The sequence below is a fragment of the Lissotriton vulgaris genome, chromosome 2_1 (assembly GCF_964263255.1).
Source record: "Lissotriton vulgaris chromosome 2_1, aLisVul1.2, whole genome shotgun sequence".
NCBI lineage: Eukaryota > Metazoa > Chordata > Amphibia > Caudata > Salamandridae > Lissotriton > Lissotriton vulgaris.
In genome coordinates, this window is record NC_141687.1 from 294,278,028 (window position 1) to 294,296,557 (window position 18,530).

The 18,530-nt window shown below is 47.5% G+C and overlaps 1 protein-coding gene across 1 annotated transcript in view; it reads right to left on the reverse strand.

The window, feature by feature from the left end:
* The window catches only part of RAD51C (RAD51 paralog C), a 375,353-nt gene that overhangs the window by 120,866 nt on the left and 235,957 nt on the right, over window positions 1–18,530 (reverse strand). The window lies entirely within an intron of this gene.

Sequence of the window (18,530 nt, forward strand, 5' to 3'; positions counted from 1 at the left end):
AAACTATCACCCCACTGCCACACACACTCTAGCATCCCAAAACTGCTAAAGGCATCAGTATATCTAGCCCCCTGGAACATGCAATATAGAATTACAACAATGATGCTAATCTTCATCATCAGTACCGTACAAGTACAACAAAGAAATATGAGGTGCACCTGCATGGGAGGGATCGCCAGGGCACGACTAGCCTCTCGGTGGTCAAGAGGTGGCAAGGAATAATTTTGCATTGGCCCCTGTATGTTATTACATAGGGCATTATAAATACCACAGTGCTAATCCCAGAAGCAACAATTCTCAATGTCTCACAGTTTACCCACTTCAGAGCAATAATCTTTCTCACAATACCATTACAGTGACTCCAGCGGCCACAGCATATATCACCACCAGTCATGGCCACCTATATTTACATTGTAGTGGCGTTTGTTCTTCTCTTCAGTTCTGTGGTGAAATTGCTGTTTTAAGTCGTTTCACCAATACTGATGTAGGGTTCAGCTCTGGCGGACAGATCGTTTAGTAGTTTAGTCAGCCTGAACTTCCAGATCTAAGGCAGTCTTGTCCGAGCGTGGGGATTGAAGAGTTTTGACATATGCGAATGCTTTCTTGAGAGTTGTCAGTATTTTGGGCGATAATCGGTGCTAACATAACATATTTAATCCTTAGTTGCTGCAGGCATTTTTTTTACCAGGATATATTTCCTTCGTGCCGCCTGCATGCCTGCCGTAAAGTCTGGAAAAACCGCCACAGTGTTATTTTGATATTGATGTTCGCCTCTCCTTCTCGCCATGCAGAGTACAACATTGAGATCTCAATAGTTGAGGAGTCTAGTGATGACTGGCCTCTGTATTGTTCCCGGAGGTCTTTTCACCAGGCATCTGTCAGCTCACTCCAAAACCAGCATAGCAGATGGTGGTTTTCCGCTTCAAATACCATTCCGAATCATGTCTTCCACGCAGCGCTCCATCAGGTCTATGTTTGTGGATTCCAGTATCCCAGCAATTCTCAGATTGCTGCTGTGGGAGCGCACTACAAGATCTTCATTCTTGGCTCGTATCACTACCAGCACCTCTTCCATATTTAGGCACTTTGATGTAACAGCCTGCAGGTCATCTTCCGCATTAGAGATTCGTTGCCCCATAGCTGTTATTCTCGTGGTTTGTTTATCCAATTTGGCCGCCATGTGGTTAATGCGGGTATTGAGAGAGTCTATTTTTCAGTATATGGATTAAAGACTTTGCTGCATAGCTATTAATGTGTTGTCTAGAGTTGTTGTGCTTGAGGGTAGTGTGTTCCCATCCTGTTCCAGTGCTGAATCACGTTGGGATTTAGTGAGCTGCTAAGATTCGAACATCAGTCGTGGTGGAGTGCTGCCTGCTTTTCCAATGGCGAGAGTGCCTGTAGGTATGCCCCAGTGAGGTCCCTGAAGTCAACCACTTCCCCTCAGATAGCATGCAAGAAGGGCTCCAGCAAATCTATTCCCACTGTTATTTGTGCTGTGTCAAATTTATTTCAGCTCAGCAGCTAGGGAGCGTTTCAGTTCATGAGCATCTCTCCTGGGCCACCTAATTCTGGTAATCAACAGGCCCACAATATTAAGCCACACCTATTCTTCCGGTCTGTTGGCCTCCTCGCTAGGCCGCAACAACAAAACGCACTCCCTTTTTCAAGGGGCTGTTAATGTACATTCCGTCCTTCTGTTATCAATACGGGTAATATTCCCTTGCTCTCACCTTTTCTCGTTGTCTGCTGTTGTCTCCAGCTGCCCCAGGCCCTCCTGCGCCCGGGGGCACACCCTCACAACTTTGCCACCAGCTGTGCCGCAACACACCGGCACATCGGTCCCAGTGTCCCAGGTCTCGTCACCTTCAGTGTCCGGGCTCCATTTTGTTTTTCTGATGACTCAGGCAGTTTGTCATGTTTCTTTCCTGCTGTGTGTTACAGTGGCGCATACGTCAGCTTCTGGCCCCCTGTTCCCCACAAACTGCTGCCTTGCTGGACGTCGCAGGTCGAAGCAGTGTACTTGTTTGGGTCTTCGTGCTTAGGGAACACTCCCCCACGCAACCACTGCCAGCTCTACCGAGGCGTGCAGGTAGGTTCTCCTCAGCGCCTTATGTCCATGCTTTTGAGTCTCCAGAGTTCCGACTCACCCGATCCAGGGCAGCTCCGTTGTTCACATAGGGTCACGCAGGGCCGGTCCTAGGAATTGTGGGGCCCTGGGCGAGATGGAAGATGCGAGGCCCCTCTAATTTGCATGTGACATCACAAGAAGTGACATCATAAAAAAACGACATCCAGTGGCGGAGGAGGGTCGCCCCACTGCTTTTAAGCAGTGTCACCTAAGGAAAAATAAAATTATAATAGCTAAGTTATTTAATTTTTTCATTATTGCTGCAGCTTTGTGGGAGGGACGGGCGTGGCTGCTCAGCTGACAAAGCAGGGGACTGGAGAAGTGCTTTGCACTCCCTAACGTGTACATGAACGTTTGGCAGGCCATTGGGGCCGGCCTAACATTAATGCGCACAAAGTTCTCCTTGCAGGCTGCATTACAGCCTGCATGGAGAACATGCCCAGACTCCCATTATCTGTCTGAGCGCCGATCCATGGTGCTCAGACCAATCACAACGCTGCATTGTAGCTTTGGGATTGGCCATCAGGAGACTGGGAGCGGGATGCATCCTGCTTCCTGCCCTGGAAGCGGGGAAGAAAACCGAGAGGAGGAGGAGGTGATGGTGAGCAGCAGACAGATAAGTGCATATTTTGTTTTGCATTTCATTCTTTCATTCCCTTTCCCCCGCTCCGTAAAGTGTGTTTGGGTTCTGTACATGAAACAAACAAGGCTAAATAAGTGCAAGGCCTGGATCCTTGTGGGGTCGCTAATAATTGAGTAATTGGATTGCATAGTAAATCTGTTGACCAACAAAGCCTGAAGATGAGGCTAGCAAAGGCCTCTGTTTCTTCACAGATGGTAGCAGAATAGTTGAGTGAGTTTCACCCTGGCTGTATAACTGCAGATCAGTAGTTTGAATCTATGTGATGCACAATCATCTTTCCAGGGTCCATTATCTGAGCGTCATTATAAAGTATAATAGCAACTCCTTAGAAAAAGTGGAATGAAACACTTTTACATGGTAGTGGTAATTCAAATGACAGGCAAATTCTCAGAATAACATCGTCATTAACAAGCACTGGCAAAGCCAATAGGTCTCGCCTATGAGAGCAATTGGCTTTGGCAATGTGTATTTGGCATCTTGTACACTAGCGTGGCTGCTGTTCAGCATGGTTAAAAGTTAGTGGCACAGAGTGCCCTTGAATGGAGTGATGTGAGTAAAGTGTCATAGACTGGATTTGTTGGAATATAGTGTTGCAGTGTGGAGTAGGGGGGAGTACAGTGTCATACAGTTGAGTAGAGGGGAGTAGAGTTTAGTGGAAGAGTGCAGTGTTGTAAAGTGTAGTACGATAGAGTGGAGTGCCGTAGAGGGGAGGGGAGTGGGTTGGGTTGGAATCGGGTGGAGTGGGGAAGATGGGGTGGATTGGACTGTAGAGTGAGTTTGATTGAGTGGAGTGAGTTTGATTGAGTGGAGTGAGTTTGATTGAGTGGGGTGAGGTTGATTGAAGTGGATGGACTTGATTGGATTGTAGAGAGGTGGATTGAAATTGGGTGAGTTGGATTGGATTGAGGTGGATTAGAGTAGGGTGTATTAGATTGGTTTGAGGTAGGGTGGATTGGCTTAGGTGGATTGGATTAGAGTAGGGTGGTTTGGAGTGGGGTGAATTTGAGTGGACTGGAGGGAGTGGATTGGACTGTACGGGAGGAGGTGGATTGGACTGGTGTAGCGGGGCGTATTGGACTGGATTGGGGTGAATTGGAATGTGGTGGGCTGGAGTGATTGGATTTTGTGGGGTGGATTGAACTGGGGTGGGGTCGATTAGATTGGGGTAGAGTGAGGTGCATTGGAGCAGATTGGGGTGAATTGGACTGCAGTGGGGTGGACTGATTGGGCTGGAGTGGGGTGGATTAAAATGGGGTGGAGTGGAGTGAACAGGAGTGGGATGAGGTGGGGTGGACTGGAGAGGGGTGGATTTAAATGGGGTGGGGTGGATTGGAGTGGAGTGGAGTGTCATGCACAGGAGTGGGGTGGACTGAACTGGAGTGGGGTGGAATGTAGTGAGGTGGGGCGGATTGGAGTGTGGCAAATTAGAGTGTGGCAGATTGGATAGGAGTGGATTGGAGTGGGGCAGATGGTCGTGGATTGGAGTGGGGTAAATTGGAGAGGGGTAGATTGTTGTGGATTGGAGTGGGGTAAATTGGAGTGGGGCAGATTGTTTTGGATTGGAGTCTGGCAGATTGGAGTGGGGCAGATTGTTGTGGATTGCAGTGAGGCAGATTGTTTTGGATTGGAGTGGGGTAAATAGGAGTGGGGCAGATTGTTTTGGATTGGAGTGGGGCAGATTGTGTTGTATTGGAGTGGGGTAAATTGGAGTGGGACAGATTGTGTTGGATTGGAGTGGGGTAAATTGGAGTGGGGCAGAGTGTTTTGGATTGGAGTGGGGTAAATTGGAGTGGGGCAGATTGTTTTGGATTGGAGTGGGGCAAATTGGAGTGGGGCAGAGTGTTTTGGATTGGAGTGGGGTAAATTGGAGTGGGGCAGATTGTTTTGGATTGGAGTGCGGTAAATTGGAGTGGGGCAGATAGTTCTGGATTGAAGTGGGGTAAATTGGAGTGGGCAGATTGGGGTGGGAGGATTTGAATGTGGTGGAGTGGGGTGGATTGGTTTGGTGTGGATTGTATTAAGTGGAGTGGATTGGTGTGGGGTGAGGTGAGGTGAAGTGGGGTGGGGTGGATTGGAGTGGGGCGGATTGGGGTGTACTGCACAATTATGTGTCAAAGCATAATTTCAGAAAATAAACATAAGAAAGAAACAATGTTGTGCTTTGCAATAAAATAATCCTTATATTTTGAGAACAGTGTCCACAAGCAAATACAAAAGAAAGCATGAGTGCAAATTAAGAAAAGAAGACTTGGCAAAATAAAAGCAACTTGACTATAGAAAATAAATCTTTGCAATTCTTTTTCCTGCTAGGCATGTTTATGCCAGTTGCATGTCTTCTACTTGCAGGGCGCTAAAAGTTAAACATAATAGAACAGTACCTCAATGATGTCCGGAGCAATGGACGGGCACTGATTAAGTTGACTCAACCAGTGCTTGGTCACTCATCATATCAAGGAAGATGCTTGCTATTTCTACATTTGAAAAGGCAGGTAGCGAGGTTTCGTGGCTGCAGTCTGACAGCGTGTCGCACTCTTCCGCAACGAGAAACCTTGTCTAGCTACAGCAGATCCTTTCTGTCTACCCCAGCACCGCACCCTCACTGCCCTGTTAAACAAGACCCAGGAGCAGCACTCGCCATGGGCTGTCAAAACTGTATCATGAAATCTCCTACAAGTGATTATATGGACAAGAAATTACTAATTCACAGCCCCTGGGACATATATGGGCCGGGGAACTCGAAGTGTGTCATGGAACAGTTAATCTGCTACAATCATGAAAAGAGGGGCCACAGAGCTCCCTGCTGGGGAATTGGGTGGTTATCAGGTTTTTTGCACTTAGCTGCATTGCCTCTCTAGCCCTCTAATTTCAGCCCTGGTGGCATGCTCTGGGAAGCTAACATACTAGTCCCTCTGTGGAATAAAATGTAGTGATCTCACAGTATAGCGCTGCGAGGCCAAGGACAGGGCCCTCCTGCCCTGGCCTCCCAGCACTACATAATGGATACAAGGTCCTGCAAAGGGGGCCCCACACCAGGACCTTGCAGCCTAATTGAATGCTGTGAGGCCTACCTGCCCTGGGCTTCGCAAGTCCCAGTGAAAGGGGCCCCCACAGATGACCTTGTAGCCTGATCCAGTGCTGAGGCCCATGGGATGGAAAACACCTCCCCTGTGCCTCAAAGCATTAGCAAGACACTTTGCTAAACACTGCCCTCGTGTGCCCTGCCAGTCTGATCTGGATGCCCCTCCTCCCCTCAGCCACGTCTCCTAACTTGCTAATGTCCAGCTATTCCGTAAAACAAAAGAGCCTTCTGTTGCCGGTAAACGGAATACACAAAGGGCAGACAGGTTTTTAACAGAGCCGCCCTTTAGCCTGTAAGGAGGCATAATTGCTGGCATTGCTGCTGTCACCTCCTATACCCAGTCTTTCCCACCCCCCACCACTGCACCTCTATGAATGACACCACGCCGTGAGCAGGGAAGTCGAAGTCGAGACACCTCACTTTAAAACACATTAGCAGAGTGATTGCTTTGGGAAGGGGGCCCTGAAGGAGCAGGTGGGCCGACTAGGAAAGTGTGACCTTTCACACAGAAAGTGGCCCCCATGTGCCTGAGCTGAGCGCGAGGCCCTGGGCAGCTGCCCACACAGCCCATGCCTAGCGCCGGCCCTGGGGTCACGTAGTGGCACACATCGAAACAGCTGCTATCCACTACTGAGTCTCTTGTCCACGGTCTACAGCTAATTTCGAGGTGATCAGGCGCCCCTCATCTATGTGCGCACTGTGCCCTGTGCCCTTTGTTACAAGGTCGGATGTCCACCAATGAGCAGGATTATGGACGGATTTTGAGTACCCACAGGCAGAGCTGTACTGGGGTGCTGCCATCTTGCCGTCGGCTCTCTAGTGGCCCCTCCCCTCTTGTGCAAAATGTAACTAAAAAGTAGTTGGATATTTGCTTCAAAAAAACATAATCAGTTTAATACTGGTCAGATTTAAATAATACTGTATAGCTCAGAATATACATAAAAAGAGAAATTCGGCCTTTCCTATAATTACCTGAAGGCAAGTTGCCATAAATGTCCCCATTCTGCTTATCACTGTTCATCTAGAAAAACAAAGCAGCAGAAGGAAAAGCCAGATTACTTTCGTTCTTTAAACCGCAGCTTTAATTATGCTCCAAGCCCTGCCTTCCCCCTTGGTAGCTGGCTCTGGGAGCAGGCATTTTTACGTTATAACTCAATTTTAATTAGTTATTACAGTTGAACAGCTCAGTGATTACTTTATTACAGGCGACTAGAGAAGTGACAATTCGCCTTTAATAAGGACATTAGAGAGGAGCTTTTAAAATACAGGTGTTGCAGTCCCCCTACAATCCCGGTATAGAATTTCGCTAATCTAGTGATCGAGCGAGGCAAGGTCACGATGCTGCAAGTACGTTGATAAAAATTTACCGTGGTAGTTTTCGTTTTAAAAATTGACGGCGCCGTATGCCACAATGCTCTTTCCGGCCCAGCAATACCGCCAAGCAAGCCTCCTGTCAATTACAGACCTCTCACGGTAGGTTGCATAACTCGAGGGCCCGCCTCATGAAGGCCAGACCCGTTGTTCAGAGTTCACTGCTCTTTCAATAGGGCCCTCTGCTGGGAACTGAAGCACTCGTGACGTTGAGGGCAATCCTGGTTCTCCCACACGCTAACGACTTCTGACCAGAAATAATCTAGTCACCGTCATTTGCATTTCAGCCCCGCTAAATCAATGTCACGAGCTGAGAGGGCTCTAATGAATTCCCAGCCAGCTCATTATTCTCCAAAGTTCATGGATTTGGTAAACTCATCAATATTCTCCGCGCTATCCGGTGGTGAGGTAAAGGACTGGGCGGTGCTCCCGGAACCCAAAGCGGAGACGTGGAAAGCTGACATCAGGCCCCCAGAGGAGGCCCGAGCCGCGCGCTCCCTCCTCTGCAGCAGTAATTGAGACGCTCTGCCAAGGATCTTGTTAATTATTTTTAGTTCTTTTTTTGGTGCCGTTATCACGGAGAGCATTTAATTATAGCCCGAGGACATTATCGCTGAATATGAGCCACGCGGGGAATTCCTCCCCGCATGGCATTGCGGGTTCCGCTTTGCAGCGCTGTGGAACGTCCACGGAGCGGGAAGGCCGGGTAGGTTTAATCTCTCAGTGTGAGATCCGCAGCCGCGCCGGTGACTCACCGCGTCCGGTGCACTCAGCAACGAGGCCCCGCTCTATGAAGAGGGGAGAGAAGGCGGGGGGAAGAGGAGAGCGAACACGACGCGCAGGAGAATAAAACGAGGAGGGATACGGCAAAGCGCGAGGAAAGGGGTGCAAACTGTAGAAAGAGACCGACCATACGTGGAAAGTCGTAAAATAGCAAGGAAGGGTTGGTGGGAGAATACAGGAACAAACCGGTGTGGAATATGTGCATTGGGTGAGAAAGGCGTGCGAAAATAGAAGGTGCACGCGTGGAAGGAGAGCCCACGTACTGGCAAAGCCATAGGTCTGAGCAGGGCTTTAAGTGGGATGAAAAAACTAGGGGGGGGGTCTCAAAGGGCTTGGCCAATGTAATTAAGGGTGTAGCTTAAAAACACGTACGCTAAAATCTTTGCTTAGCAGAGTGTGCCATCCCACTTGTATTCATTGCATCCAGATAAATGATACAAACAAGAAACATCATACCTTCAACAACTCAGGACTATTGGCTTTGTCAATGGTTGTTAGTTGTAAACAGTGCTTGAAATGGAAAAAGAGAAGTGCAGCAGGGTTGGATTTGGATTGAAAATCGGCCCGGGCACGCAAAAAAAAAAAAAAAAAATCGGCCCATATTTGCATAATCACTCCTCAAATCACTGCTATGGTGTAATCATATAAAAAAAACGTTAGGAGGGAGGGTAAAAAAAAATGCACAAGTTAGTTTACAGTGGTGAAACAAGTTAGGCCACTTCTACTCGGGGGGGGGGGGGGGCCCTGCCACCACTCAGTATGTGCACACAAATAATGGGCCGGCCAGCGAGAGAAAGGGAGTGACACCTCTTGCCTATTGCTAAACGGAGGTAATGAGCGCCCATCTGCCTCTAGAAAGGCCACTCAGACACCCACTGGGCCGCTGGCTGTATTCGAACAATGGAGACAGCGCCCAAATGGCCTCCCAGACTGCTAAAAAAAGAGGCCCACAGCAGCACTCGAATACAGGCCCCTCGGGCATTGCTCGAATGCCCATGTTACCAATCCGACGCTGAAGTGCAGGTACGCTGAAGCAAAGTACCTGCTTGTTTCTGAGAAGTGCCAGTACTCTCCAATTCAAAGTATAGTATTTCTCTTGAGAAGTGCCGGTACTCTCCTTGTCAAAATAAAAAAGTGCCGGTACTCCGTGTAGGAGAGTAGGATCTGCTTACTATGGTTACCCCCATTTTTTGCTGATGTTTCACTGTTTTTCGACTTTAGTCTGGCTGGGGCCCTGCTAACCAGGACCCCAGCCTAGCTGCTTCCTCTCTAAATTGATGGCATGTACATTGGGTACACTCTAGATTGGTTACTGGGTTACCCTTGTGAGTCCCTAGTATATAGTACCTTACATACTAAGGGCATAGGTACCCCAAAGGCCTACCAGGGGCTGAAGCATTTTTTATGCCACCCCTGGGAAGCCTTCCAAAAATAGCACCACAGGTCTGCTACTACAGCCTGTGTACGGTGGTGCATGCACCCCTTACTGAAATATAGGTTATCTATATCTACCTTATATCACTGACACATATAAACTTATAAGTCACTCCTATGGCAGGCCTTATCAATCCTGAAGGCAGAGTGCTTGGTTTTGTGTGAGAGGGTGCCCATGCATGAGCAGGACCCCTCTGCAGCTTTAAGAATCACTTCTCTGTAGATCTGTGATGCAGCCAGACCATCTACTCTTAAGTGCATTATAACCTCTCGGTTAATGCTAACTTTGGAATGGCTGCATGGAAACATGTCATGTTTGGTGTCAAACACTTTGGAATCCTACCCTCCCCCCCACCAGTTCTGGCGGCGGGGGTAGAATTCCACCCTTCTAGAGGGAAAAGACATGTACATACTTACTTAACCGGCAACAGTTTAAAAGAGCCCTGGCATCACAAAATGGATGCTGCAGCCACAGACACAAGTCTGACCTCCCACTGCTAGAAGAAACTCCGTCAGGGGTGACGTGGACAATAGGTTTCCTGTCACAGGGAGGTGTAACCACCTCCCAGGCAGGCTTTAGTGTATTTGGGGCTTGGTGGGTGCATTCAGAGAATGTTTTTCACACAGTGCTGGGGGCACACTTGGTGTGCCTGTGTATATCCCAGTTCAAACCGGTTGCAGGGGCACTCAGCCCCTGCTCTGGCGCAAAACTGGACAAAGGGAAAGGGGTGTAACCACCCCCACCCTGGGTCCTACCCTAGAGTAAGTCCAACCCCTAAGCTTAGTACAAGTATAGGAACCCAGTCCTTAGAACTTTAGATTACCCTGGACGAAACTCTGCAACATATATCCTGGAACTTTGACATTCTATTTTGACTAGAAGACGGAAGAATCTCCCTTGGGGTCAAGGAGTGACTCCACTGTTCAAATTGGCACCAAAGAAGCATCTTGCTGGTCTGCATTTCCAAGGCTCCCGACGGATTTGCGACACAGGACCCAGACTTCCAGACTTCTCCGAAGCAGACACGAGATCCCAGCAAAGCTGAGACCCACAGTCCTCACGAGTGACGTGGAACCGGAACCCCTGGACACTGTCCACATTTGCTAGTGCATCGACTTTCCGAGCTTTCCCGAAGTTGTGCATTGGGCTACTTGTAGTCCAAGCCCCGAGCATCATTTGCACCGAAGATTGTGGGCCTGCACTCCACGAGTGTTCCGTGGGCTCGCTTCTAGCATTTCCGCTCAAGGCTCCTTCACGATCCCTGGTCCGTTGACTGGTGGGTGCCTACAAAGGTACCTCTTCTGTTTCTTGGGCTTTCCTGGTTGCTCCAGACGTGCACTGACTCCCATCCAAAGGGTGAGTCCCTCAGACCTTGATGGTCTGCACCAAAGCCAATCTTTGCTTTCTACATGGGTTGCTGTTGCCAAGGCTTGTTGGGTCCAATCCGGAAACCGACACCGCAGCACTCGACATCCTTCGTGGGACAGCTCGAATCCAACTCCTGGTCATCGTCCACACCTCCTGGTCCTCGTGGCTGAAGAGTCAAGCTTCACCTCCTTCACCTGAAATCACACGACATTGGTTGGCATCTTCTCACCGCATTCCTGGTCGCGGGCTAGTGACCCAGATTCTGTGCCCTCTGCTTTCACGTTCTTCAGATCTTCGATCCCCCGTTGGATCCACACAGACACTTTCGACTTGGTAACCAGCAGCACTTTGCAGCAGATCACCATTAAAAAAAGACTATCAAACCCCACACCAAAAGACACCTATGCACCCGGCTTCCCTGGATGAGGTAACTCGAGTACTCCGGTGCTCCCGTGGGTATTGACTCTAGAACTGCCTAGTTCTAAAGGGGTTTGCTCCAAGTCCTCCTCTAAGTGTCCTTCCTTTGTAATTTTTCAACCGCGACTTTCTTCATAGAAGTAAATGGTGATTCGCTGCTGTGTTTAGACACTACACGCGTCCCCCGTGGGTCCCCTGTGTCACTTCCTTGGGTGGTTCCTGGTGGCCCCAGCTGTTCGAAAAGCTCTAGGCCTTGTATCTATGTCAGTCATGGTTCTTATACCACATTCTTAGTATATGGGCTGTGACGCCCAGGGCCGGACTGGGAACCACAACCGGCCCTGGCAAAGTGCTCGGCCGGACCCCCCTCCCCACTCAGGGGAGGTGGGGGGTGGCCGAGCACTTTGTTGAGGCCGGTTTTCGGCCGATTTTGTTACAGGGCCAATTTTGCAGCTATGCTGCAATAACAGCCCTGTAACAAAAAAGGCCCCCAGGGGCCCAAAACCGGCCCCCACCCGTGCAATGCACCGGGAGATTACCCAGTGCCCGCTATGGCCAGTCCGGGCCTGGTGACGCCCCTAAGACTAATCATATATTGTGCTAATTTACTGTGTGCTAAATAAGTTTACTTTATGTACTTTTGCCTCCTGCCTCATAAAGAGACTAGAGAGATCAATACCATCAATAAGCGTCGTTAGGACTGGTGCAAGGTGCCCACTTGAATAGTGGATAGCATATGCCGGGCCACCTTCTCACACTCCGTACCGGACAGTACAGGACCATTTAAAGCACTGGTTGCATATGACAAATCAGCAGCAATTATGGCTTGTATATAATATTGAAAAAGCTTCCACTTAAAGGCCTGGTGACACCACAACAATGTTGCTGCTCCCGATTTTCAAAAAGAGATAGGAAATCTGGAGAAAAAATGACTCACTTTAAGGGATTTCCCTTACCCTATAATGCTCACCTGGCATGATGTCATGCTGTAACTTCTCTACTAGTGAGAAGTGAATAGTGTCAATAGGCGCACATCGATGTGCCTGCTGTCACTGCAGTCTGGGAAAAAATGGACCACCTGTGTCAGGAGACAAAACAGAGCCCGATAGAGACCTGTTTCGAGGCCCCCTTTAAAAAATTGCGGGTGCTTAGCACTGGTGAGACCCGGCCCACTTAAAGCCCTGGGTCTGACGTGCTAATGCATGCTTGGTTATCGCATGAGGACGAAACAAGGCATGAAGCCAGAAGGACTGGCTAAAGAGGACTATCGTCATAAAGTAATCCCATATGGAGTTCACAACAAGCAATCGAGTGCTGACAGAAGGATACACCCAAACAGCTAATAGCATTATGTGAGAGACTGAGTCAATGGTTTTTAGACCTGGCACCATTGGCGTGGGTCTCCCTTCCATTGTTTTGCTGTTGCCTCCTATGTCTTTGCTGGTCTAGATGCTTTAGGCACTTGGAACTGCTATTCAGTGCCAAAGTGCAAGTGCTCCCTATTGTAAATTGTTGTATGGATTAGTGATTCCACGATTGGTTATTTGATTTAAATGTCAGTCCCTAGTACAGTGCACCATGTGTGCCCAGGGCCTGTAAATCAAATGCTGCTTGTGGGCTTGCAGCACTGATTGTGCAACCCACAGAAGCAGCTAGTAAAATGTGGCTCAGGCCTGCCACTGCAGAGCCTGTGTGCAGTCTGGGACTGCCATGTCGACTTGGTAAGTGCACACACTTGCCAGTCCCTAAACCTTCCCTTTTCTGCATGTTAGTCACCTCTAAGGTAGGCCCAATGTACCCCTGTGGGCAGGGTGCGTTGTATGTGAAAGGTAGGACATGCCCTGATATGTGTGGCATGTCGTGATAGTGAATTACAGCCAATTTCGTATTTCACTATTGCAAGGCTATCTGTTCATATAGGCCAGAATGGGCAGTTTGATTATAACATCTTATACACATAACTGACCCAGGGAACACAATAGGAAAATAAACTTTAGCATGCCTGAACTCAGAATGTTAAAGTGCATCTTTTAGTGTGGGTGATTTTAACATTCTGTGTTTGAAAATACCACTTTTACAAAGTAGGTATTTTCTTGCCTAACCATCCAGTATGCCTCTGCTAGGTTTATGTATTGCATGTCTGGTTTCTGAGTGACAGTTGGCTGGAGAGGGCTGTGGCTCTAGCAGTCTGATTGGTCAGAGCTGGGCTGAATAGACCTGGGTTGAATAGAGAGTAGGGGGAGGAGATTTCCGATCAGCTACCTGGGCCAGGTCTGCTTTCAACAATGCTGTCTCAATCTCCTGCCAGGAAGATGCACCAGGGAGGACAGAACTGGTTTTGACTAGGCACAGACACTCTCTGCCTTCAGAGAACAAACGATTTAGTAGTATACATTTTGGAGCCAGACCCCAGAACTTTAGATCACTTCTGGGAATCAAGAAAAACCTTTGCCAAGGAGAGAAACCAAGGAAGCTGAAGTAGGAGACTGCCCCTGCGCTGGTTACGGTTTGGAGTTGGCTTGCAGTGGTTACTTATTGCCAAGAAAAGGAGAAAAGGAACTGTGTGTGTACTTTATCATCTTGAGGAAGATCTCCAAGGGCTTGAAGCTGAGCTTGCTTACTGTTCTGAAGTCTCAGTGACACTAAGACTTCCCCACCAGCTCCCCTGAATTTCTTTGCTGGGAGGTGCATGCTGTTGTTTTAGGACCTCTAGAGACTGTGTGTCGCTGGGAACTGGAAGCGCGACGCAACGAGGAAGAAGCGCGTCGCCACAGCAGCTGTTGCAGTCGCATCGCCGAATAAGCATACCACCGCCACAGCTGTTTTCCGTCGCATCGGCAAATAAGCATACCACTGCCACAGCTGTTTGCCGTCGCATCACCGAGGAATCGTGTTGCATCGCCAGGGAAGCATGTCGTCACCACAGAGGTCGCCGGTGCATCACCGGAGAGGCGCATCAGAGGGCCTGTCGAAGCTCAAGAAACGATCGATTTCGCAACACGGCCGTCGGGCGTGCACACATCTTATCCAAGTTGTCGCATCACATCAAATATGCCATCTTGTTCATCGCACCGGATTATCGCATTGAGGCGCAATCTTGTCGCATCGTAACCGGGACACAGTAAGAAACAGACGCATCCCCTCCTCTTCGGTGAGGAACAGACGCATTACCTCCCCCGGAGTAAGGAACTTCCCTTCGCCCCTTTTGTTTATATTGTGTTACTTTACATTAGAGTAAAGTGTTGCATTTACCATCTACATTGGCCTAAGCTATTTTTACCATTTCAAAGTCATGTATTGTGGATTTTTGTCGTTTGGTCTTGTGTTAAATCTAGATAAAGATTAGGTAATTTTCTAAACGGGTGTGGTGTCCATTTGTAGTGTTTTCACTATATTACTGTATGTGTTAACAAATGCTTTACACACTGCCTCTGAGATAAGCCTGTCTGCCCGTGCCAAGCTACCAAGGGGGTGAGCAGGGGTTATTTTAGGAGTTTATCCCCCTTCCCTGACTAGAAGCAAGGGTCCCTATTTGGACAAAGGTGCAAAGCATTGCCAACTAGAGACCCCCATTTCTAACAATGGTTGAAAGAGGCTTGTCAAAGAGAGCCAACGGTTGAAAGAGGCAGACCAAATCCCACTCTGAGTATATTGTAAGTAACAGGTCATGTTAACAGCTTAAAAAGCAGACGCAAAAAAAGAGATAAAAGGATGCAAAGGGGAGATACGCAATGGCACATGGATATTAAAGAAGCACTCGAACGGCAATGGAGAAAGAAAATAAGAATAGAGTACAACAAAGAACAGTGACCAAGTGGAGGAAATGTAAGAACACAGGAGAAAAGGCAGGTAAGTCACATGCAATGAGTCAGAAAGAAGTAGGAAAACTGCACCAGGGGAAAAAAGAAAACAGCAATGGAGGATAGGAGAGAGAAAGGGATCACCATGAGAAAGAGAGTGTGGTGACTGTCAATGGGCAAGGAAAGGAGTACACAAACTGCAAGTGAAACACCAGAACAAAGAAGACAGAAACCAGCAGGAAAGGGGAAGGGAGGAATAGGTGATATCAGAGGAGGAAACAGATGATAGAACAAGCAATGGGTCAGGAAACTAACGTAACAAGCACTGGCAAAGCAATTATGTCTGAGCTCTCATGGGAAAAGTATACAAACACAGACATGCACAAATGCTGTGGCAGCAGTCATGGCAGTGGAAATAGTAATGGTTCCCACTAGAATAGTATCAAAAAAATGTAAAAAGGCTGTTGTCAGACCTAAAATGGGTTTTGTGTTTAATGGGGAAGCGTTATAACGACATTTGTAGTTTTATTTCGGCCCTACTGGGTTCTAGGACCTTCTGTTTTTCTTTAGAATGCAATTATTGTATCTGCCAAAGCCTTTCCCATTGTAAATAAAGATCTATTATTTTTCTGATGCAGAGCTCTGCTTCAACTGACCGAGTTTACTGGGTTGGATTAAGGTGTCATAGTGTATTCTGAGTTACAAACCGACAGTCCTCTAGTAGGCCAGACATTTCCGATGCTCAGTACCCTCAATCCCTCGCCCATCGAAAAGAAAATGATAATAAGCATTGGCAAAGCCAACAGATCAGGCTTGCATTATGAGTACCAACTAAAGCGTCTGAAAAAGCCTGTTGCAGTGAATATCTAATTACAAGGGAAATGTAATATAAATAATTCAATTTATGATGAATAATTGTACTTCTGAGATGTGAAATAATCAATCATTCACTGCAATACAAGCACTCCACAGGTGGTGCTGTGCGGCGTGGTGGAGCGACCTGCCTGTGAACAGGGTCAAGGTTAAGCCGGAAGACGCAGGTGCTCCAGGCAGGTGATCTTGGTTTTCCCGGGGTGATGTCCCCTCACCCAGCAGGGAGACTAGCAGACCTTTGCCCCCTGTCCTGGTCACAAGCAGAAGTCTTGTAGAGCTTCCCATTCTCACACATCCTGTCTGGCTGCTTGGCAGATGACAAAGTTTGGGGTCTCAACATCCTCTTTCTATAGTCCATTTCCAAACACAAAAATGTTGTAATTTGGGGTGTGAGCTTTTGAAGTTTTTGGTTGAGGTTCTGCTTCTTTTGAAGTGTCAGCTTTTCTTTTTCTTCTTTCCCCTTGAAAGGATGCTTGTCACAGCAGACAAGACTCCAAAGCTGATTAACCACAACACAATTCATGGGAGTGGACAGTGTTTATACCTGGATGTCAGACGCAGTGATCTGAATATCAAAAGGTTAATCCCAGGCTATCAGCCCTACTCTTTATGATTCCTTTCTCAGCCCCATCTCCTTCCTGAGATGTGTCCAGACATCTTCCTTGTGCTCTATCACTAAATCAAATAACAACCTTTTGAAGTGTAAAACGAGGGTCCCTTTCTCCAATCCCCCAGTGTGCATCTCACCCAGCTCTCAAGAATGCAGCAATACACAAATCTGCCTGGAGGAATCCTATCCTCCTCATGCCTTCACCAGGTAGGCCTGGGCTTCCCAAAATAGAACCTATGGTCCTCCATATAACGTACCATAGCAGGCACATGTGCACTCAGTGTGTACATTCACAACACACTTACTCCTCAGTATTGTTACCTTGATGCATTGCACCAATATAGCAAGCATTCAACACATACATGCAGTCTGCACGCACTGCTCAGTACTGTAGCTTCCCTGTACTGTGCCAGGGTGTTCTATTTACAAACACACTCACCATGTACGTGCTGCACAACACTTCATCCTTCATATATTATACTTCACGCAGGCACACATACACTGAACAAGCTTTCATTGTGCACACACTGCACAGCACTACATCTTTCATGTCATGCATTCCTCCAGGTACACATACTCTCAAGCAGATCCGCTAATACCACATATACTACACAGCACTGCTCTATCCCTGTACTGTACCCTTTCCAGGTACACATACATCTAGGGAAGAGTCACTACTCCAGCACTGCACAGCACTTCATATCTACTTGATGTAAGCTAAGTGGAGAGTAAAACACACAGCAACAGAACGTTTTTAAAGGTGTTTGAGCCTGTAGGCCTCACTCCAGTTACACAGGGTATAAAGGACCTGTTCACAATTACTGATCACTACACGGTATGCTGCCACCCCTGCTCTTGGTCTGCTTCACTCTTGGTGAAGGTGGTTGTCTTCCACCACTATGAACGTAGCACTTTGGGCTACAATCCATGAGAAAGTCCTATGTTATGGTGCACACGCATGATCCGTGTTTACCTACAATGCAAAGATCAGCATTAGGCGGTCCAGACAACAGTACAGTTGGGCACTCTGGGCACGGGTACACGTCTTATACCATGCAGAGGACTATTTCGTCGCAACAGTATATAATGACTAAAAAACAGACCAAGGTGGATGATTGGATGAGAAAGTAATAATTGACAGGGTTACATCTGAGCAATGCAAACAAGGTTAAACCGAAGGGAAGGAGCCAAGTTGTAGTGCACTCTGGAACAATGGTCTTGTTGTGAACCACTGAGAAAAGTGTGTAGAAGAAAACAGGCTCTGACTTAGCATAAACCAACAAAAGACCCCGTCCCAAGGACGCTAATTGTGTCAGTTACTTATATAATAGGACAGTCTGAACGTACTGATAACTATTATCTTCCCCTACATAATTTTGTTCTAATAAGGGGAAATTTCACTGCACCTCGCCCATAGTTTTCTACAATTAGAAATAAAAAAGCCAAACTTCCTTGACAGTTACACAGAACTCCATATAAAAATGTCTGACACCTCAATCAGTACCGGACATCCACACCATCAGTGTTAGACCAAGTTCTACTTAGAAAAAATGTGCCAGAAACGAATGACACCTCACGGAAACACCACCAACGGGTAACTGGTATGTAATCTCCAGACAGGCCCCTGTCTCATCATCGGTTGTCATCCGATTCTCACAGAAAAAAAAGAGAAAGAGTGTCCAAAACAACAAACCAAACGGGATAAGGGTAAAAAACATTTTTTAAGTGTCCATACTATATCAGACTTTTCTTGTCTATCAAACTCAAGACTCTTTAGTCTGAAAACACGGTTTCACTATCTCTTGTTGTTGTTCCATAATGTGTATAGCGTCTAGCAAAGCTTTATTTCTAAGAGTTTTACTTTTGACTAGTCTAAGATGGCCGCCAGATCCGATACCGGATCATGTGATTACACTTCGAGTGGGTTCAATAGATCGTTCCACCACTTGTAAATAACCCAGTCTATGCGCACACGAGATTGGGAAATTTAAGCAATTATATCAACAAATGTATGCTGCCGGTT